General features: G+C 41.7%; 1 long non-coding RNA gene across 1 annotated transcript; it reads left to right on the plus strand.

The window, feature by feature from the left end:
• Positions 1–7,663: 7,663 nt before the first annotated feature.
• LOC118150631 (uncharacterized) lies at positions 7,664–13,922 on the plus strand. The gene is made up of 4 exons (XR_013531602.1): positions 7,664–7,917; positions 8,416–8,533; positions 10,395–10,520; positions 13,686–13,922. It is a non-coding gene; the product is annotated as an uncharacterized LOC118150631 (long non-coding RNA).
• Positions 13,923–23,593: the final 9,671 nt, after the last annotated feature.

Genomic DNA, 23,593 nt, shown 5'->3' on the forward strand with positions numbered 1-23,593 from the left:
GATTTCAGCAAACACTGATATCTTCAGATGAAACACATTTTTCATCAGTAATTGTATATTTTAGTACAATTTATTTAGTATATTTTGTATTAGCCTTTGTTGCCCATATCAAAGACGATATTTTTGTCAAGAAACACTGAATGTCTAAGGTGGTGGGCAAAACTGGATTCTCAACTGTATTTGTATATATTCTATAGTGACATTTATCAACAATTGAGGATGTTCTCTGAAAAGGCTTTGATCATTTCTAAATTGGGTTTTAATCCATAGTGGATCATAATATTAGTGTTGTCACCACAAACAGCATTTTAAAGAACGGAGATAAAATAAATTACTAAATAGAATTCACTGCATATAGAATATACAAACATACTGCACATCCCCATGCACATACATATATTTATTTACCTATCGACTACATACAAACTGTGTATTTCTCAAACACTATCATAAAAGAGTTTGAACATCACTACCTGAGGGGTTATCAGAAAAAAATGTTTACCAGGCATTTCTCTAGCCATCTGTGGAGATTATGGATTAAGACTTGCGCAGAATAAGTTCACTGTTGTCTATAGCTTTCTGTATAATGCTTGAAATAGCACTCAGTGATGTTTAAATTGGTCAGTTTTTCTGTGGGTATTTGACCCTCAGCAAACTCATTTGTGAACTGATGAGTTAGTGAGAAGGAAGACTGATTAGCTGCAGGGTGTGTTCATGTGTGTGCTTCTGTACTCGTCTGATGGTACTTTAATATGTTCCCTTTTATTTCTACATTTATTATTGATTGTATCTTATGGTTCTATTTGTAATTCATCAGCATTCAGTGACAGTGATATATGCGGTAAACAGTGTTGATCCGCTTTACATAAATTTTTTAAATATTTTCAAGAATGATTATTTTTTCTTATCAACTTTCCTTAAGTACTTCAAGGAGTCGAATGCAATTCAATATTAGTAGTTGATGTTAGATCATACTGAGCTATAATCCTGCTAAGTTGCTAATCATACAAACTGTTGTTATGCCTTAGCTTTTATGTCACCACAATGCTTAGGTAAATGACACAATGACCAAGACATAGAACGAAGGATTCTGAGATACTGACATTTTTTATTTCCAAATTTTACTTTAAGTTCAAGGGTACATGTGCAGGATGTGCAAGTTTGTTACATAGGTAAATGTGTGCCATGGTGATTTATTGCACAGATCATCACATGACCCCAGTATTAAGTCCAGCATCCACAAGCTGTTCTTCATGATCTTCTCCCTCCTCCCACCCTGCACTCCAGTAGGCCCCAGTGTGTGATGCTTCTCCCATGTGTCCATGTGTTTTCTCATTTAGCTCCCACTTATAAGTGGGAACATCTGGTATTTGGTTTTCTGTTTCTCGTTAGTTTGCCACCGCCACCATCCGTGTCCCTGCCAAGGACATGATCTCACTCTCTTATGGCTGCATAGTATTCCATGGTATATATGTACCCCATTTTCTTGATCTAGTTTATCACTGATGGGACGGACGTATCAGATACCACAGAGACACTTGGTACTTGCTGTGGAAAATACTGCACTGTGGTGGGGCAGACAGACAAGCAGAAGAGCAGTTGAAGTGCAGAGGAGAAACACAGGGAGGGGAACCAGAGGAATAAAAAACAGTTAATGTAGTGGCCATGAGGCAGGAGCAAACCACACAAGTTTTTCAAAAATCTTTATCCATTGCCTTTGCCCCTTTTCTGAAAATCAGCTTCTTATGTCTGTGAGTCTGTTGCTGGACTCCATTTTGATCTGTTGATCTTTCCCCAATACCACACTGTCGTGAACACTGGAGAAGTAACACAATTGCCTTATGGGGCTGGATGATTAAAAATCAGAATCAGTAGCTTCATACAATGCTCCTAACACTAGGTAGCGCCCTCACCTCAGCTGAGGATCCCATGCCTCCCACCCTCTCATGGGCTTTGCTCCTGCATGATCACTCCTCTCTCTTGAACCATCAACAGCTCCCTCTAAATGGGATCAATCCCCAATCCAAGGGGGATCTCACCTTCTTGCAATTCATTGATAACATAATCAATAAATAAATAAAATAGAATTAATGTGAATCTTGACACCATGTAGGCTGAATTCCCCAAAGTTTGGATATTCTGCTTCAATATCTTTTGTAGATAATTTTGAAAATGGTCAGTAATGAAGTGTGTTGCATAAGTTCGTGCTGTTTTCCTCTGCCAGACAGTTGATAAATGTGTTAGTAGCTACAGGAGGACATGAGGGAAGGTGAGTTTTCCCTTAGTTTGAGAAATGATCCAATGTAGATGGAGCAGTTGATGGTTCACACGGCATGAGTGATCATTGTAGGAGCAAAGCCCATGACAAGGTGGGAGGCATGGTATACTGACTAAAGTGAGGGGGCTGGCTTGAGATAGGAGTATCGTATGCAGAAGGGCAGCAGAGAGTGTCTGTGAAACACTGAAGGTCAGTGTGGCCTTGGGGATCCCTGTCACAGTGGCAGCAACAGTGTGATTCACCAACAAGACCCTGACTCACTAAAATATGGTGAAAGCTTTCTTTGAATAAAGGAAGAGCCAAGGCATAGAGATCATGAAGTTGTCACTCCTGGGAGACTATGGATTCCCCTATAGTATGAAGCAATAGCCGAGCTGTTGTCTATTATGAAAAATACATGTACTCACAGCATTTAACAATAATCCCTCCAACTGCAAGAGAACTGGCTCACTGAATGTCTCAACCACTGTTCTGCACAGGATAATGTATGGGGGGACAGTGCAGCCTGGTGCTGACTGTAATTTTAGTTTTCTCCTGCAAGAAGGTAGAGACAGAGCACAATAGTTGCCAATGAACTTTCGGTAGGCCAAAAATCCTGATTGTTGTAATTGCTGTTTTCTCCAAGTGGGAGGGAAAAAGTCAGTTTCCTGGACTGGAGCAAAGCCTTAGATAAAGGAAAAAAGTGAGAAAAAGGGCCATATGCAGGGACTCACACCTGTAATCCTGTATTTTGGGAGGCTGAGGGAGGAGAATTACTTGAAGCCAGGAGTTCAAGACCAGCCTGGGCAAAATAGTGAGACCCCTGCTCTACACATTTTTTTAATATTAGCTGGACATTGTGGCACGTGTCTGTAGTCCCATCCACTCAGGAAAGTAAGGCAGGAGGATTGTTTGCACCTAGGAGTCCTAGGTTGTGGTGATCTATAAGTCCTCCAGTGTACTCCAGCCTGGGAAAAGGAGAGAAACCCTGTCTCAAAAAGGGGGTGGGGTATGTGAAGACAAATTCCAGCCTTCTCTACAGCTGGGCTGCCACTGCAGCATCCCTATCCCAACATTTGAGGCAGGATCTCTTTTGGCCATGCTACTTGTAAGTCTGTGAATGTTGAATTTAGTGCTAGGGGTTTGATGGAAATTACAATGAGATTAAAAAAAAAACAGATACAGTTTGTTTGTTTGTTTGTCTTTGAGATGGAGTTTTGCTCTGTCTCCTGGTATGGAGTGCAATGACGCTATCTCAGCACAGTGCAACCTCCACCTCCCAGTTTCAATCGATTCTCCTGCTTCAGCCTCCCAAGTAGCTTGGATTACAGGCACACACCACCATGCCTGGATATTTTTTGTATTTTTAGTAGAGATGAGGTTTCACCATGTTAGGCAGGCTGGTCTCAAACTCCTGACCTCAGGTGATCGACCTGCCTCAGCCTCCCAAAGTGCTGGGATTACAGGCATGAGCCATCATGCCCAGCCAAAAATGGGTACAGTTGTAAAATGGCTTTGCATTTTGTGGTTATTACATCTGGATGTGTGATATTAATGGAAAAGGTCCAGCAGTTTGACTACTTAAGGCAGTTGCCACAAGCAAGGAATTCATCTTTTCTACAACTCTCACAGGATAACTGATAGAGTCAAAAGAAATGGATGTTACGTAAACCGACTTTTAAAATTTTTTTGAAATTCAGGATTTCATCCTGTCCATTTCATAAATATAATAAATATTTTAACTAAATTTATATTTTAATGCATTTCTTGGAAGATGTTTTGACCCTGCTGCTTACAACCTTCCAAAAAAAAAGAACAAAATGGGATGATTAAAAAGATAAAAACTTTTCATCACAGAATACTATATGCTGATTTTGAATAGCGGAGAAAACAGAAAACCTGGCACATGAGGAGAGGCAAGGGAGGGAAGGAAGACACCGATTGTCACTGTTTTTCAAAACTGTTCCTGGAAACTGCACTTTTCCTCAAGAAATACTTCCCATGCAGGCTTTCCAAGACACAGGGAGCCAATGGTAAAATCACACTCATGGGTGAGCCAGTGATTACCTTACAGGTATTCAGGGAAAATTCTAGGATTACCTTACAGGTATTTAGGACTGGCACATTTATACCAGTCGAGACTTATAAATGTACAATAATACAACCTTTAAAAAGCATACAGGTGTGAATTAATGGAGTCTACAGCATGCATAAAAAGCATGTATAAATATTGGCAGAGATGGAAAGATCACCTGAGGCCATGTGTTTGAAAGCAGCCTGATAAACACATTGACACTCCACATCTAAAAATATATATATATTAAATACACTAAATATATTAGGTGGGTGTTGTGGTGGTCACCTGCCCTCTAAGCTACACGGGAGGTTACAGTGTGAGGAGGATTGCTTGAGTCCAAGAGATGGAGGCTGCAGTGAAGCATGGTCATGCCACAGCCCTCCACCATGGGCAACAGAAAAACACCCTGAGAAAAAAGCATGTGTAAATATAGACATAAGATTCTTTATTTCTGTCACAAAAGGCCTTTCTAAGACACACCCCCTACTAAGGGTGACATACAACTCTCTGTTCTCAACGTTTCTGAATCCATGAATAGGTGGGCAAAAGACAAAAAAAAGTCTCTCACATCCCTTTCTTTCTACTATAAACAAGCGGGGATTCGGTGAGGGAACAGAGGGAAAATCCTGGCCAGACCTGCATGTGCCTCAGTGTGCATGCCCCTTGCTGCACAAGTCCCTTTGTGGGCATGCACTTTGTCTGTCTGCCTTCTGTCTCTGCAGAGTTGTGCAAGGAGACGCAGTGACTTCCTTCTGCAGTGCCCACTAGGACTCAGCCAGTAGGTTCGCAGATCAGTCCTCCCAGAGTTGAAGTGTGGGAGAGTGTGAGGAGGAGCCCGTGGGCGCCATCCACGGCCTCCTAGGGGAAAGGACCTTGCTGTCCCTGTCTTTCTCCTAGCAGGCCAAGATGCAGCATTGTCCTTGCTGTAGTGGGGGTCCTGGACAGGGAAGGTAGCAGGTCCATAGAGCAGAAGAGGGTGTCATGAACATAGAGTGAGTTTTGAAGGGGAAACTCTTTGTGGTATTTGAGTCCCAGAGGCACAGGAAACCACCCAGAGAGGGCACATCCTGAAGTCCTCAGTGGGGACCTGGGACAGGGCGCAGAACTGCTAGGTGCACGTGGGGTGCAGTAGGCGGGCCACAGCCAGGTGTGGCAAGGAGGTGGGGCCACAGCCCACAAGGCGGGCACCAACTTCACTGTGCATGCTGTTGGTGCGCCCACCTGCCTCAGTGGGCATGTTCACTGGGCGTCTTCCCATCGGCCCCTTCACCATGTGGTGAACGTCGTGGAGCTGTGAGGGTGTGAGGGTTACTTTACTGCAGTTCAGACCCTTTCTCCCACTGCTGATACTCAACAGGTAGGTCTGCAGACCAGTCCTCACAGGAGTGGAAGTGTGAGTGAGTGTGAGGAGGAGCTTGTGGCTTTCCAGGGCATGGGACAGCGTGGTCCATGGCCTCCCACGTAAAGAATCTTGAGGTGATAGTCCTCCTCATGCCAGGGCACCATCTTGGGCCTTGTAGAGGGTTCCGAATGAGGGAGGAAGTTGTGCTGTGGAGTTGCAGGGTCAAGTGAAGACGGGGAGAGTGCTAGGGGTGCTGTTGGAGGTATCCACGTCTTGAAAGGGCTTGGAACCCCAGAGAGAGGACATATTCCAGACTCCTTCGTAAGGACTTGGGAAAGGGCTGGGTGGGAGGTAAGGAGAGGTTCTTGAACGCAGTGGGTTAGAGACGGGAGCTCACAGGTATATCGAACGCTTGGCACAGGTGTCCAGTGAGGAGCGCCCAGGGCTTCGTCTCGATGTCTCAGTTCTGCAGTGGAGGTTTGAATGAGTGGGACCATGCGTTCCAACAAAACTTGATTTTAGGTGGGAAATGGGCTTATCAGATGGGTGTGTAACAAAAGCCATGGTCACTGCAGTTTTAATTCACCAGCTGTATTTTTTAAAGATCTCCACTATGAAGAGTCCAGTTGTGAAACCAACCTCATCGGAAATAACCCTGTGTCATTGGCCAGGAGCCTTAAGACATTGCTTAGGTAGCTTGACCAATTTAAGGGAGTGTGCACGCATTCGATTCAGAAGGCACACACACTCACTTGCCCCGAGACTTACTTCCAAAGTATTACCAAATGTTTTGTAAAAATTGCAAGTTGGCATTTCACTATGGAAGTGGTCAGATATACCTACCCTGTCAAGTGCATTTTCCGAATCGCAGCTTTCCATTTGCATTATGAAATATGAATTGGCAAGGAAGATCAAGATAGGCCTATACCGGGGCGATATGTACAGTGGACTCAGCGGGTTAGGCCCACGGGCCCATCCCACTGGAAGCTGAAGTGTGAGTGAGGGTGAGGAGGTGACAGCAGGCTTCCGAGGGTCGTGCCTCTTGGTCGGTGACTCCAAGGGAGAAGGGCCTTGAGGCTGTCGTCCTTCTCATGCGGCTCCATGGCTATGGGCCTTCTTGTGTTGTGGGAGTCAGAAAGTACCAAGAAGAAGGGCCTTGGAGTGGGCGGCAGGGGCCGGGGGGCGGCAGTTAGGTGAAGCTGTGGCGATGCTGGGCTTCTGTTGGCAGTATCCAAGTCTCAGAAACGCCTGGAACCCCTTCCAGAGGACAGATTCCATACTCCTCAAGGGGGATCAGGGCTGCGATGGCGTGGGTGGTAAGGAAGGGGCCTGGAAAGCGGGAACACTCTGGGCTGGTGTTCGCAGCCCCAGGGTTTGTATAGCGAACTTCAGAGGTGCCAGCCCGGTGAGGACCCCCCACAACTGTGTGGCAACTTCTCAACTCCATCTTGGAAGTTCGAGTGGATGGGTGGGGCTTACCATTCCAACAAAACTTCATTTTGGAAGGGAAATGGGCCTAGCAAATGCCTGTGTGACAAAAGCTGTGGGCACTTAAATTTTAATTCTCAAGCTGTATTTTCTTAATTGTCTCACTAAAAAGAGACCAGTTATGAAACGAACCCTCATTGGAAATGCCGTGTGTCTCTTACCGTGAGCCCTAAGCTCAGCTAGCTTGATAAGCTTAGCTGGTTGTGCAAGTATTCGATTCAGAAGGCATACACACTCATACATGCCCTCTGACTGACTTTTCAATGTATTACCAAATTTTTTAAAATTGCAAGTTAACATATGGCCTTGGAAGTGCTCAAATATAGTATCCTCTCACGTGCGTTTTTCCAATCACAGTATTCAGGGGTTTTTTTGTTTTTGTTTTGGTTTGGTTTGGTTTGATTTTTTTAAGACAGAGTTTTGCTCTTATTGCCCAGGCTGGAATGCAATGGCGCAATCTTGGCTGCCTGCAACCCTCGCCTCCGGAGTTCAAGTGATTCTCCTGCCTCTGACTCCCTACTAGCTGGGATTACAGGCAGCTTCCAGCAAGCCTGGCTGTTTTTGTATTTTTAGTAGAGACAGGGTTTGACCATGTTGGCCAGACTGGCCTTGAACTCCTGACGTCAGGTCGTCCATCTGCTTCGGCCTCCTAAAGTGCACACTGTTCTATTTGCAGAGTGAAGTATGAGTGGGAGAGAAAGAAAACATAGACCAATGCGACATGTGCGACTTGTTCAGCTGACCAGGCCTGACGTGAGTGACTTAACATTTGATGTTTTCTACTAGCAGAATTTTGTTGTTGTTGTTGTTGTGTTGTAGAATTAGTTTAGATATACTGATAAAGTTCTCCCATGTTGATAAGAAGTGATCATGGCAGTTCATGAAGGAAAGAGTAACCCAGAGGACTACATACTAGTTTTGTCCGGATGTGTGATCTTGTGTTTCCCAGATTTAACTAGTGATTTCCTCCTCATGCTTATGTATAGCACATTGTACACATTCAACTCAACGTAAATTAAAATGGTTTCCGAAGCCACTGAGGGTAACAGTCTTAGAGTTATCTCTCTATGGGAAGAGTGACTTTATGAAGAATAAATATGTGGAATAGTATTGGGATAGTGTTGGAGCATGTCTTTAAACATGCGTATGATCAGAAGTATCTATGTAATGTGCATATTCACATTATTGATAAGAAATTATTTTATCTGCACACACACACACACACACACACACACACACCCCTTTTCCCAGGAACCCAGTGTGCCAAAGCCTCAACGAGAAGAAACACCAGCTGAAAGTCACGATCATACACCTGGTCAGAAGAGTGAAGAAGATCAGGGTGTAGCTGAGATTCAAGGTGCTTGGAAGGGTAAGAAAGAATGTATATGGGGGGAGGAGGCCTATGTGTGCATCATGCCTTATGCCATGACCAGTAACAGGAGGAAAGAAAACATTGGGAAAGAATCTAAAACATTTATTGAGAGTTGGCTAGAAACGTGATGGGTATAGTTTGCAGCTTCCTGCAGTCCCTGGGTGTGAAGAATCTTCTCTTTTTCTTCAAGATGTATTTCGTATGCTTGAAAATACACTCCTTCCTAAATCAGATGAAACCATTTAATTGGTTGTATAAAAATGTACATTATTGCAGAAATTTAATTTGATCTTCTAGGATGTTGCAGTGTGATCTTCTCAGACATATGTCCAGTGTTGTAAGTGTTGTAAGCACCCTTTAATAGTATGTGGTGTGCCAAATCACCCTACCTTATAACACCCTGAATAAAGCCCATTTGCAAAGGGATGTTAACCTCATTTTGTAAATAAGAAAACTGCGGCCAGGCACAGTGTCTCACACGTAATCCCAGCATTCCGGGAGGCCGAGGCAGACAGACCACCTGAGGTCAAATGTCTGAGAACAGCCTGGCCAATAAGGTGAAAACCCATCTCTACTAAACATCCAAAATGTATCTGGGCATTATGGCACATGTCTGTAATCCCAGCTAAGCCTGCTGAGACAGGAGAATCTCTTGAGCCCAGGTGGAGGAGGTCACAGTGAGGTGAGATCACACCACTGTATTCCAGCCTGGGAGACAGAGTGAGACTACATCTCTAAATAAATAAATGAATAAGAAAACTGAGGCTCAGAGATTGAGACTTACCAAGAACACTTGACTCATGGAGAAAGAATTTATATTTTGTGCCAAGGTTTACATTCTTCCCACCATCTATGTTAGAAAATGTGAATGATTTTGCTTAAAAATGCTTAATACTCAAATGTGTCTGTACTTTAACATATGTCAGTATTGGCTGAGGACTAAATGCAGTTCAGTGAAGCAGGATAGCAACCCCAGAAAAGAGGCCAATGAATGACAGCCACTGTTTCCTTTGATGTGTATTTTTTGATGGTGTGTTTGGTAAAAGATGAATAATTCAGTACACTGGCATACAGGTAACTGTATTAGTAGGATTTTGAAGGGGCTTTTAAAAGTCATTTAACTATTTTTATAATTAGAAAACTCAAAGTCTGATTAGATTATCATGAAACAAATTGTTTCTTCAATAGATAGTGTTTTCAAAATGAAGACAGACAGAATTTGGGCCATGGATTATTTTAGCAATTCCTTGCCAAAGGAGTTCTAGAATATGACTATCAACAATGCCCGTTAATTTCTCTGCACTTCAGTTACCATACTCTCGTTGGAAGACAGTATTTGCTGTTGTATTTCTTACATTTTCTTAATGACGTTTATGTTTGGAAAGTCACACATAGGGCATTTGGACCTAAACATTACTTTAAGTTTAATCCCAACATTTTCAAGGTACCTCAACAGGGGATGAGTGTCATGACTATAAGATTTCTCATAGGACCACCAATACACTGATGTACTCCTTCAGAAAGTTACATTTAAGTTTTAATTAGAATGCTATCCATGGGGCAGTCTTCAGGTTTCCTAGGTAGCTGAATTACTTCAGATTTCCTAGGTCGCTATGTGTTTATAATAAACAATGGTAAAGTATGGGAAATGTAGGTGTGGTGTGATTTATCTTCAGATTGTCATTTAAGATAAGATACCATAATACAGGAAGGCAAAGGCGGGACATCTTTGCATCACATTTATTACCACAGTAGCCTACAGGCTTTTATTTCATAACACTGAGGAAATGAATAGGTTTATTTCCTTATTTATCATTCTTGTTTGGGTGATCCAATCTGTATCCTTCATATTTTTTAGTGCCTGGCCTGGAACCTGATCTCCAGGAGTTGTCTCAGTCAAAGACTGAGGATGAATGCAGAGTTGGTCCTGATGTAGAGGGAAAGAGTGTACCAAAATCAGAGCAATACAAAATGCCAGAAGGAGGTATGTTATCCATTAAGATTCAAAATTAGGTGCTTTCTGTATTACACAATATTTTACTTTTGATAATAAAAAGAGCATTACTGCCCCTTGAGAAACAGAGTTCAAATGCAGACTTTCTTTGGAAGGTAGTTCAGACCCCAGAAGCCTGACTGCAAAACTGAAACACTATCAGATACAGACAGAAGTTGTGTCAAAGCCATATTGAATCATCAAATGGAAAAGCATTTTCTTACTTCTGAGTATAACCAACAGCTAACACTTTTCAGATTATTATCTAATTTCTCCTTTTATCAAATACATAATACATTTATAATACCAGCTTGTATGAGATAAGCTGACCCTCAAGGAGATTCTAGTGCCAGCTCTAACATAATTTGTAAGATTCTGGACAAATCAGGTAAATCCTACACCCATTTTTGCTTTTATTGAAAGTAATGAATGCAGATAGATTAAAATCCATTTCAGTGCTGCTTTCTGCATGCTCTGGTTCTGTTGGGGAGAATACAAAGATATTCTCATTTTCATGATTTGTTTATCATAACAATCAGCTTCAGTCCAATCATAATATCTGAGTTGATATTTTATTTCTCCTAAGAAAATGAACCAGCACTCTGCTTGATGTTTGTTTTCCTATATGGAGACCTTCATGAGTGTTCTTGGATTTTGTCGAATCTTGAATTCTCTTAGGCTCGTAATCAGTGATTGCATTTTTTTTTCACACAGAGTCTTTCTCTGTCACCCAGGCGAAAGTGCAGTGGTCCGATCTTTGTTCACTGCAACCTCCACCTCCCGAGTTCAAGCAATTCTCATACCTCAGCCTCCCATGTAGCAGGGAATGCAGGTGTTTGCAACTGTGCCTAATTTTTGTATTTTTAGTAGAGACGGGGTTTCACCATGTTGGCCAGGCTGGGCTCAAACTCCTGATCTCAAGTGATCCACCAGCCCCAGACTCCCAAAGTGCTGGGATTATAGGCATGAGCCACCTCCCTTGCTGAACCCAATGATTGCATTTTAAAGTCTTCCCACAGTGAAGCCTTGAATGACTGAATAATAAAATGGAAAGAGACAGTCATGTTTTGTGGCCCATGAAGTAGGGATCATCCACGTAAATCAGTGATGTTCAAGCTGGTTGTAAGATGCCTGTGCAAGGCATGCTCGCTGCCCTCCTGTCAGTCTTCCTGAGCTACTGTGTGTAATTAGACTGAAGACACATATGGTAACCTCTAACCATATCAGAGGTTATATATTACAGGTTTCTGCCTTGAGTCTTCAAATGATAAGGCTTAAAGTTCAAAGGCTATAACATACTAAGTACTGAGTAGTCTACAGAAGTATCTTTTAAACATATTTTCCAAATTGCTGACTTAATTAGAACTTCTGAATTGAAAGGAAGCACTACATGTTTAGGGCAGAAATTATCTAGATGTTTGTACTCCACGCTGCTGAACAACTTCATTAGACTATTTACATTAAAAGATTGCTTTCACACGATTTCCAGGAGCCTATTGAACAAGCCTCAGTTGGATTCTTAGGACAGCCATAGCATTAAATGTATATCTTATTAAAATAGATAGCTAATTACATGGTACAAGAAAATGATATTGAGGAATAAATAATAAATGAGTTACAGAATAAACATTAGAGAAAAGGAAACAGGCAGTAAATGAAAGGTACAAATCATTAACAAAAGGAAAACTAGTTCAAAAGTAATAAATTTAATAGATTGTTTTTGAGAAACAACTAGGAAGGGGGAATACAATAAACAATCTTGAAGAAAATGGAAAAGGCACAACATAGAATATGAACAAGACACAGGTATTGAATGTAGGGCATAATTGAAAGGGAATACATTCTTGAACACTATTTTCAGAGTGTGTGGATCTAATGGTTGATATGATAGGAACACATACATTTAATATGTCCCTGTAATATCTGAATATCTGAACATCACAAAGACTGTGGAAGGACTTGTGAAATTTGCCAGTTGTCCCTCAAAAATAGTTGCTTTTAGCTTCTCCAGATGTCTTACTCTCCGTTTTCATTTCCCTGTCCATTTTTTTCTCCACTAGTTATGATGTATATCTCTTTCACATTTTAATATCAATCATAATAGTGATACCTTAAAACTTATATAATCATTTAATTAATTATACAAACCAGAATACTTTCTGGTGAAAAATGTGTCATTCATATTGACATGAGAACTATAGGTGAAAACTAGATACAAATGATTAGTGTATGTTAAAAAAGAACAAAGCCGGGCGCAGAGGCTCACACCTATAATCCCAGCACTTTGGGAGGCCAAGGCGGCTGGATCACGAGGTCAAGAGATCGAGACCATCCTGGTCAACGAGGTGAAACCCGTCTCTACTAAAAATACAAAAATTAGCCGGGCATGGTGGTGTGCGCCTGTAGTCCCAGCTACTCGGGAGGCTGAGGCAGGAGAATTGCTTGAACCCAGAAGGTGGGGGTTGCAGTGAGCCGAGATCGTGCCATTGCACTCCAGCCTGGGTAACAACAGTGAAACTCTGTCTCAAAAAAAAAAAAAAGAACAAAGAAGGGTAAACTAGCTCAAAGCAATATGATTGCACTTCTGCACAATAGAGAAAAAACAAACACGATACTGTCCTTTCTGTTCACTTCACTTATTTATTTCCTAATGTGACATGAACTGTTTTCTCAAAAGATAGTTTTCAGACTATTTGCAGGAGCCTATTGGACATCCAGACCATAGTTTCAAGCCAAAACCTTAAATTATACATTTCTTCTGAAGGAATTCTTTCAGAAATTCCTTCTGTTTCTTATGTTTTTTTGTGTTCTGGTTGCATTTTGAGTAAAACTCTACACAGTGTTTGCTATCTTCTTCAAGCCCCTTTTAACAGGTTCACTTGATTTAATGGATTGTGAGCTCGGACTACCATTTGGTTTCCTTCTAGCACTAAAAGCAGGGTATATTTTTAAAATGTTGCCTATGTATATTGTGCTTGGAAGTGTATCTTCAAGTTCTCTACAGAGGTCTCGTTAAATGTTAGCCGTTGGGAGACACAGGCTTCTGGTTTTAGTCCATTCTATAAAACTAAAACTTTGGTGTCCGTTGCATACCTTTAATTTCATCTGAATACAGTCAAGCTAGTAATGTTCCCTCCTGTTGTGTTTCTGTTGTAGGCGAGGGAAAACCACAGGATTAAACGAAGACAAGCTGAAAGAATGCAAACTGAATTCATCCGAGATATTTTACTTAAAAAAATCTCAATGTGGGTGTAGGGGAGAAAGGAAACAAAACACACTGCCATGTGTGTACCTATGCAACTGTCTTGCACGTTCTGCACATGTACCCCAAAACCTAAAATGCGATAAAAAAATTTTTTAAAATCTCAATAAATCTTTCCAGTTTTCGTCAAAGAAGTATTGCACATCTTTTATTCATTTATTCTCATATATTAGACACTATTGGAATTTTTGGCCAGATGCAGTCGCTCACGCCTGTAGTCCAAGCTTATTGGGATGTGGAGGCAGGAGGATGCCTTACGCTTGGGAGATTAAGATGTGCCTGGGCGACATGAAAAACCCCCTCTCAACGAAAATAAATGAATGAATGTATGCATATATGTATGTGGGTCTAGTTCCAGCTACTCTGGAGCCTGAGGTGGGACAATCCCTTGAGCCTAGGAGTTTGAGGATGCAGGTAGTCATATTTACGCCACCGCAGCTCCAGCCTGGGTGAATGAGACTCTGTCTGAATAAAAAATTGTATCATTTTTGCAACTTCGCATTCTGATTGAACTGGTATACACATGTGTGATATTGTGAAATATATATTTGGTCCTGGACCCTGCTTACTGTCATACAACTACAGTTTTGTTTTTTTTTTTTTTTTTTTGGATTTTAGGTTTTGGGGTACATGAACAGAGCATGCAAGACAGTTGCGTAGGAACACGCATGGCAGTGTGCTTTTCTTTCCTTCTCCCCTTCACCCATATTTGGCATTTCTCCCCAGGCTATCCTTCCCCACCTCCCCCTCCCACTGGCCCTCCCCTTTTTCCCCCAATAGACCCCAGTGTTTAGTACTCCCCTTTCTGTGTCCATGTGTACTCATTTTTCATCACCCGCCTATGAGTGAGAATATGCGGTGTTTCATTTTCTGTTCTTGTGTCAGTTTGCTGAGGATGATGTTCTCCAGATTCATCCATGTCCCTACAAACGACACGAACTCATCATTTCTGATTGCTGCATAATATTCCATGGTGTATATGTGCCACATTTTTCCAATCCAGTCTATTATCAATGGGCATTTGGGTTGATTCCAGGTCTTTGCTATTGTAAACAGTGCTGCAATGAACATTCGTGTACATGTGTCCTTATAGTAGAACGATTTATAGTCTTTTGGATATATACCCAGTAATGGGATTGCTGGGTCAAATGGGATTTCTATTTCTAAGGCCTTGAGGAATCGCCACACCGTCTTCCACAATGGTTGAACTAATTTACACTCCCACCAACAGTGTAAAAGTGTTCCTTTTTCTCCACATCCTCTCCAGCATCTGTTGTCTCCAGATTTTTTAATGATTGCCATTCTAACTGGCGTGAGATGGTATCTCAATGGGGTTTTGATTTGCATCTCTCTGATGACCAGTGACGATGAGCATTTTTTCATATGATTGTTGGCCTCATATATGTCTTCTTTTGTAAAGTGTCTGTTAATATCCTTTGCCCACTTTTGAATGGGCTTGTTTGTTTTTTTCCTGTAAATCTGTTTGAGTTCTTTGTAAATTCTGGATATCAGCCCTTTGTCAGATGGGTAAACTGCAAAAATTTTTTCCCATTCTGTTGGTTGCCGATCCACTCTAGTGACTGTTTCTTTTGCCGTGCAGAAGCTGTGGAGTTTCATTAGGTCCCATTTGTCTATTTTGGCTTTTGTTGCCAATGCTTTCGGTGTTTTGTTCATAAAGTCCTTGCCTACTCCTATTTTCTGGATAGTTTTGCCTAGATTTCCTTCTAGGGTTTTTATCGTGCCAGGTCTTATGTTTAAGTCTTTAATCCATCTGGAGTTAATTTTAGTGTAAGGTGTCAGGAAGGGGTCCAGTTTCTGCTTTCTGCACATGGCTAGCCAGTTTTCCCAACACCATTTGTTAAACAGGGAATCCTTTCCCCCTTGCTTGTTTTTGTCAGGTTTATCAAAGATTGTATAGTTGTAGATATGTTGTGTTGCCTCCGGTGCCTCTGTTTTGTTCCATTGGTCGATATCTCTGTTTTGGTACCAGTACCATGCTGTTTTGATTACTGTAGCCTTGTAGTATAGTTTGAAATCCGGTAGAGTGATGCCCCCCACTGTGTTCTTTTTGCTTATAATTGACTTGGCTATGCGGGCTCTCTTTTGGTTCCATATGAAGTTCATGGTGGTTTTTTCCAGTTCTGTGAAAAAAGTCAATGGTAGCTTGATGGGGATAGTGTTGATTCTGTAAATTACTTTGGGCAGTATAGCCATTTTCAAGATATAAATTCTTCCTCACCATGAACATGGAATGTTTCTCCATCTGTTTGTGTCCTCTCTGATTTCGTTGAGCAGTGGTTTGTAGTTCTCCTTGAAGAGGTCCCTTACGTTCCTTGTGAGTTGTATTCCAAGGTATTTTATTCTTTTTGTAGTAATTGTGAATGGCAGTTCGTTCTTGATTTGGCTTTCTTTAAGTCTGTTATTGGTGTAGACGAATGCTTGTGATTTTTGCACATTGATTTTATATCCTGAGACTTTGCTGAAGTTGCTTATCAGTTTCAGGAGTTTTTGGGCTGAGGTGATGGGGTCTTCTAGGTATACTATCATGTCGTCTGCAAATAGAGACAATTTGGCTTCCACCTTTCCTATTTGAATACACTTTATTTCTTTTTCTCGCCTGATTGCTCTGGCTAGAACTTCCAGAACTATATTGAATAGGGGTGGTGAAAGAGGGCATCCTTGTCTAGTGCCAGCTTTCAAAGGGAATGCTTCCAGTTTTTGCCCATTCAGTATGATATTGGCTGTTGGTTTGTCATAAATAGCTTGTATTACTTTGAGATACGTTCCATCGATACCGAGTTTATTGAGGGTTTTTAGCATAAAGGGCTGTTGAATTTTGTCAAATGTCTTCTCTGCATCAATTGAGATAATCATGTGGTTTTTGTTTTTGGTTCTCTTTATGTGGTGAATTACGTTTATAGACTTGCGTATGTTGAAGCAGCCTTGCATCCCCGGGATGAATCCTACTTGATCATGGTGAATAAGTTTTTTGATTTGCTATTGCATTCGGCTTGCCAATATTTTATTGAAGATTTTTGCATCTATGTTCATCATGGATATTGGCCTGAAGTTTTCTTTTCTTGTTGGGTCTCTGCCGGGTTTTGGTATCAGGATGATGTTGGTCTCGTAAAATGATTTGGGAAGTATTCCCTCTTTTTGGGTTGTTTGAAATAGTTTTAGAAGGTACCATTACCAGCTCCTCTTTGTGTGTCTGGTAGAATTCGGCTGTGAACCCGTCTGGACCTGGGCTTTTCTTGTGTGGTAGGCTCTTAATTGCTGCCTCGACTTCTGACCTTGTTATTGGTCTATTCATAGTTTCAGCTTCGTCCTGCTTTAGGCTTGGGAGGACACAGGAGTCCAGGAATTTATCCATTTCTTCCAGGTTTACTAGTTTATGCGCATATAGTTGTTTGTAATATTCTCTGATGATGGTTTGAATTTCTGTGGAATCTGTGGTGATTTCCCCTTTATTATTTTTTATTGCATCTATTTGGTTGTTCTCTCTTTTCTTTTTAATCAATCTGGCTAGTGGTCTGTCTATTTTGTTGATCTTTTCAAAAAACCAGCTCTTGGATTTATTGATTTTTTGAAGGGTTTTTCGTGTCAATCTCCTTCAGCTCAGCTCTGATCTTAGTTATTTCTTGTCTTCTGCTGGGTTTTGAGTTTTTTTGATCTTGCTCCTCTAGCTCTTTCAATTTTGACGATAGGGTGTCAATTTTGGATCTCTCCATTCTCCTCATATGGGCACTTATTGCTATATACTTTCCTCTAGAGACTGCTTTAAATGTGTCCCAGAGGTTCTGGCATGTTGTGTCTTCGTTCTCATTGGTTTCAAAGAACTTCTTTATTTCTGACTTCATTTCATTGTTTATCCAGTCAACATTCAAGAGCCAGTTGTTCAGTTTCCATGAAGCTGTGCGGTTCTGCGTTGGTTTCTGTATTCTGAGTTCTAACGTGATTGCACTATGGTCTGAGAGGCTGTTTGTTATGATTTCAGTTGTTTTGCATTTGTTGAGCAGTGCTTTACTTCCAATTATGTGGTCAATTTTTGAGTAGGTGTGATGTGGTGCTGAGAAGAATGTATATTCTGTGGATTTGGGGTGGAGAGTTCTGTAAATGTCTATCAGGTTTGCTTGCTCCAGGTCTGAGTTCAAGCCCTGGATATCCTTGTTGATTTTCTGTCTGGTTGATCTGTCTAATATTGACAGTGGAGTGTTAAAGTCTCCCACTATTATTGTGTGGGAGTCTAAGTCTCTTTGTAAGTCATTAAGAACTTGCCTTATGTATCTGGGTGCTCCTGTGTTGGGTCCATATATGTTTAGGATCGTTAGCTCTTCTTGTTGTATCGATCCTTTTACCATTATGTAATGGCCTTCTTTGCCTCTTTTGATCTTTGTTGCTTTAAAGTCTATTTTATCAGAGATGAGAATTGCAACTCCTGCTTTTTTTTGCTCTCCATTTGCTTGGTAAATCTTCCTCCATCCCTTTATTTTGAGCCTTTGTGTATCCTTGCATGTGAGATGGGTTTCCTGGATACAGCACACTGATGGGTTTTGGATTTTTATCCAATTTGCCAGTCTGTGTCTTTTGATTGGTGCATTTAGTCCATTTACATTTAGGGTTAATATTGTTATGTGTGAATTTGATACTGCCATTTTGATGCTAGCTGGCTGTTTTGCCTGTTAGTTGTTGTAGAATCTTCATTATGTTGATGCTCTTTAACTTTTAGTGTGATTTTGGAATGGCTGGTGCTGGTTGTTCCTTTCTATGTGTAGTGCCTCTTTCAGGAGCTCTTGTAAAGCAGGCCTGGTGGTGACAAAATCTCTGAGTACTTGCTTGTTCGCAAAGGATTTTATTTTTTCTTTACTTCTGAAGCTCAGTTTGGCTGGATATGAAATTCTGGGTTGAAAAATTCTTTTCTTTAAGAATGTTGAATATTGGCCCCCACTCTCTTCTGGCTTGTAGTGTTTCTGCCGAGAGATCTGCTGTGAGTCTGATGGGCTTCCCTTTGTGCGTAACTCGACCTTTCTCTCTGGCTGCCCTTAGTATTTTCTCCTTTATTTCAACCTTGTTGAATCTGACGATTATGTGCCTTGGGGTTGCTCTTCTAGCAGAATATCGTTGTGGTGTTCTCTGTATTTCCTGTATTTGAGTGTTGGCCTGTCTTGCTAGGTGGGGGAAGTTTTCCTGGATGATGTCCTGAAGAGTATTTTCCAGCTTGGATTCATTCTCTTCATCCCCTTCTGGTACACCTATCAAACATAGGTTAGGTCTTTTCACATAGTTCCACATTTCTTGGAGACTTTGTTCATTCCTTTTTGTGCTTTTTTCTCTAATCTTGGTTTCTCATTTAATTTCATTGAGTTGGTCTTCGACTTCAGATATTCTTTCTTCTGCTTGGTCAATTCGGCTATTGAAACTTGTGCATGCTTCGCGAAGTTCTCGTATTGTGTTTTTCAGCTCCTTTAATTCATTCATATTCCTCTCTAAGTTATCCATTCTTGTTATCATTTCCTCATATCTTTTTTTAAGTTCCTTAGTTTCTTTGCATTGATTTAATACATGTTCTTTTAGCTCACAAAAGTTTCTCATTATCCACCTTCTGAAGTCTAATTCCGTCATTTCATCACAGTCATTCTCCGTCCAGCTTTGCTCCCTTGCTGGTGAGGAGTTTTGCTCCTTTCTAGGAGGCGAGGTGTTCTGGTTTCGGGTGTTTTCCTCCTTTTTTCGCTGGTGTCTTCCCATCTTTGTGGGTTTATCCGCTTGTCGTCTGCGTAGTTGCTGACTTTTCGATTGGGTCTCTGAGTGGACACCCAGATTGTTGATGATGAAGTATTTCTGTTACTTGATTTTCCTTCTACCAGCCTAGCCCCTTCACTGTACGACTGCTGAGGTCCACTCCAGGCCCTGCTTGTCTGGGGTGCACCTCTAGCAGCTGTGGCACAGTGAGAGATGCTACCCGTTTCTTTTTCTGCTATCTTTGTCCCAGGATGATGCCTGTCAAATGTCAGTCTTTTGGATATAGAGGGGTCAGGGAGCTGCTTGAGGAGACAGTCTGTACTTTTTTGGAGCTCAATTGCTGAGCTGTGAGCTCTGTTGTTCATTCAGGGCTGTTAGGCTGCTATGTTTGATTCTGCTGCAACAGAGCTCATTAAAAAAAACCCTTTTTTTTCTCAAATGCTCTGTGTTGGGGGGTTCGGGCTTTATTTTTTGATGCCCAATGAGGTGTCCTGCCCAGCTAGAAGGCAGACTAGCCAATGTTTGGCTGCTGAGGCTCCGCCCTGCTGTTGTGTGATTCGCCCTGTTCCTGCAGGCTCTGCTGTGGTCTCCGCCACGCCCTGTGGTGGAGTCTCTTCGTTGTAGCGTGTTGCCTCGGCAATGGCAGGCTGCGTCGGCAGTGGGTGTGTATCTCAGTAGGGACGGGTTGCCTCAGCAATGGCAGGCTGCGTCAGCAGTGGGCGTGTATCTCAGTAGGGACGGGTTGCCTCAGCAATAGCTGGCTGCATCAGCAGTGGGCGTGTATCTCAGTTGGGGCGGGTTGCCTCGGTAGTGGTGGACGCCCCTCCCCCACAGAGCGTCTCGGACCATCTGCTCGGGATAGTCTGAAATCGCGGTTTTGTTCGTCCCACTGGGTGTCCCAAACGATCTGTCCCTGCAATCCCCTGGGCTGGGCTACTGTCCAAGTCTCGTTCAGTCTCAAGTCCAGCCCTCTCAAGTCTCAGGTTGCCGGTTCAACAGGGCACCCAGACAAGCATGCCCTGTGGGGATTGCTGGGTAGGGCCGGCCGCCGCCGCCCCGGCTGCCGGCTTCGCCAGGCAGACCTACTGCCTGGTGTCCTGTGTCTTTTTTATACTTGGGAGTTTCCTTGTTCTGTGGGCAACAAAGATCAGTCTGGAAATGCAGCTCCGACTCACCGTTTGTGGATTCAACAAGAGCTCCAATCCTGGGTTGTTCTCACAGCACCATCTTGAATCCAAGTCCGCATCTACTACTTTATAATCAGAAAAGAAATAATACTTTACATCAAGAAAGTTAATGTTAAATTCCTTTAGAGAGAATATGTAATCATAAATCTTTGATAAAATAAATAGCAATATGCTATTTACTTTATTATGGTGAACTTCTGGTTCATTGCCATGGCATTTATAAACTGTCATGGTGCTGGTGGGAAGGTCCCATGCTAATAAGCAATGAGGGCAGCCAGAGATCACCCTCATGGCCACCTGCTGGTTTCACTATCTGATCCTGTTTGGATCAAATCCTGTTTTAATCAGTAGTGTTATGACCAGAAAACAAGTCCTGCTGGTCTCCTACCTCACAAATATGTTTGTGTATTCACATGAGCCTTGGGCCAAGTTCCCCCAACTGAAACCAGGGTATCATAAAGCTAGATGATTTCTTGAGGGATACAGTAAGACCAGAAAGTAATTCATACTTTCCAATCTGTGAGTAAATAGATAATGGATGAAAAAATGTATACAATAATGCAAAGCAGAATAATACATACTAAATTAACATGATGTCAGCAAATTTTTCTTTAACAGGCTCAATGATAGATATTTCAGTCTTTGTAGGCCATGTAGTTTCTGTGTCACATTGTTGTGTTTTTTAGAAATAATACTTTAAAATGTAAAAAATAATAATAATGCTTATCTCAAAAGCTATGCAAAAGTAAGCCATAGACTGGATTTAGCTTTCAAGCCATAGACAGCTAGCCCCGGATTATCTTTTCATTCAAATATTTGAATATTGTATTTTTGTACCATCAGTCAAAATATTAACAAAAGAGAGTTCTACCCCGAGATAAGATTTCAAAAGCCTCAAGAGAAAGTCACTCTAGCCCTGAAAATGAAAAAAAGGCCTAATAATCTGTAAAATTACAGAGGATTTTTTTAGATCATGATTGAAAAAAGATCTTCAAGGTAACAAGGCAGCCATGGGAACTGATACAAAAGGGCAACTAGTCCCTCTAAGGAGAGATGAAACACACAAACTGCATCACCTCTGGCAGAGCATGTGTGGAAGAAGTGACAGTCATAAAAGTGGGTAAGAAGAAAACAACTGAAAATGTAACAAATTCCTAAAGGCCAAACATGGGCAATTGAGAGAACTGGAATCCCTGGGAGTCTCAGAGACAAGTGGAATCCACATCCACAGACAGAGTGAGATCCTGTCTCCAAAAAATTGTCCGAGTTTATAAGACTGGATAAAAAAAGTAAGAATGAAAATAACAGATGCTGGCAAGTTTTTGTAGAAAAAGCAACACTTGTACCCTGTGGGTTGGAATATAAATTGTTTTAACCATTGTGGAATGGAGTGTGGCAGCTCCTCAAACACCTAAGAACAGAAATACCACTTTGACCCAGCAATCCCATTGCTGGGAACATACCCAAGGGAATACAAATCTTTCTATTATAAAGACACATGCACATGTATGGTCACTGCAGCACTATTTACAGTAACAAAGACATGGAATTAACCTAAATGCCCATCAGTAGTAAACTGGATAAAGAAAATGTGGTCTGTGGCTCACGCCTGTAATTCCAGCACTTGGGAGGCCGAGGTGGGTGGATCATGAGGTCAAGAGATCAAGACCATCCTGGCCAACATGGTGAAACCCCATCTCTACTAAAATACAAAAATTAGCTGGGTGTGGTGGTGGCATGCACCTATAGTCTCAGCTACTGGGGAGGTTGAGGCAGATAATTGCTTGAACCCAGGAGGTGGAGTGTGCAGTGAGCTGAGATTATGCCACTGCCCTCCAGGCTGGCGCCTGGTGACAAAGCAAGACTCTGTCTGAAAGAAAGAGAAAGAAAGAAAAGAAAAGAAAGGAAGAAAGAAACAAAGAAAGAAAGAAAGAAAGAAAGAAAGAAAGAAAGAAAGAAAGAAAAAAAAAAATGTGGTACATACACACCATGGAATACTATGCAGCCATATAAAAAAGCGAGGTAATATCTTTTGCAAGAACACGAATTGAGCTGGAGTCCATTATCTTTAGCAAACTAATGCAAGAAATGAAAAATAAATACCAGATGATCTAACTTATAAGAAGTGGGAACTAAACGATGAGAACACACAGGGACACATAGAATGGAGCAACACACACTGGGGCCTATTGGAGGATGGAGGGTGGGAGGAGGGAGAAGACCAGAAAAATACCTAATGGGTGCTGGGATTAATACCTGGGTGATGAAATAACCTGTACAACAAACTTCTGTGACACAAGTTTACCTAGGTAACAAACCTGCACATGTACCTCTCAATCCAAAATAAAATTTTCAAAAACAACTCACAAAAATATGTGAAATATTCTGATCTTTCTACCGAGAAAAAAAAATCCATTCATTTCTTTTTATTGAAAAAGGAAGGAAAGAAGGAAGAAGGAAGGGAAGGGGAGGGGAAGGGGAGGGGAGAGGAAGGGGAGGGGAGGGAAGAGGAGAGGAGGGGACGGGTGGAGGGGAGGGAAGGGGATAAATGTGTCTTCTCTACCCAAACAGCTCTTGATGAGAAGACACTTTGAGCAACTTGAGTGAGGAGTAACATAAATCAGAGGGTCGCAATCGTCTTCATTTACAGCCTTTCAAAAGTTATTCTGGCTCGTTTTTCTGAGCAATTCAATCCTGCCTTGGACTCCATTGAATCCATATATTCTCCTGAAGGGTACCTCTTCCCTGAATTAATAGCCCAGTTGAAGACCAACAGAGACTGGTTAGTTTAGGAAAAAAAGGAAAAGAAAAATACAGAAGACCAACATTTCCTCCCCCGTGATATTGTTCTCCTTTTTACATTTCCCACTCAATCT

Source organism: Callithrix jacchus, chromosome X (assembly GCF_049354715.1).
Source record: "Callithrix jacchus isolate 240 chromosome X, calJac240_pri, whole genome shotgun sequence".
Lineage (NCBI taxonomy): Eukaryota > Metazoa > Chordata > Mammalia > Primates > Cebidae > Callithrix > Callithrix jacchus.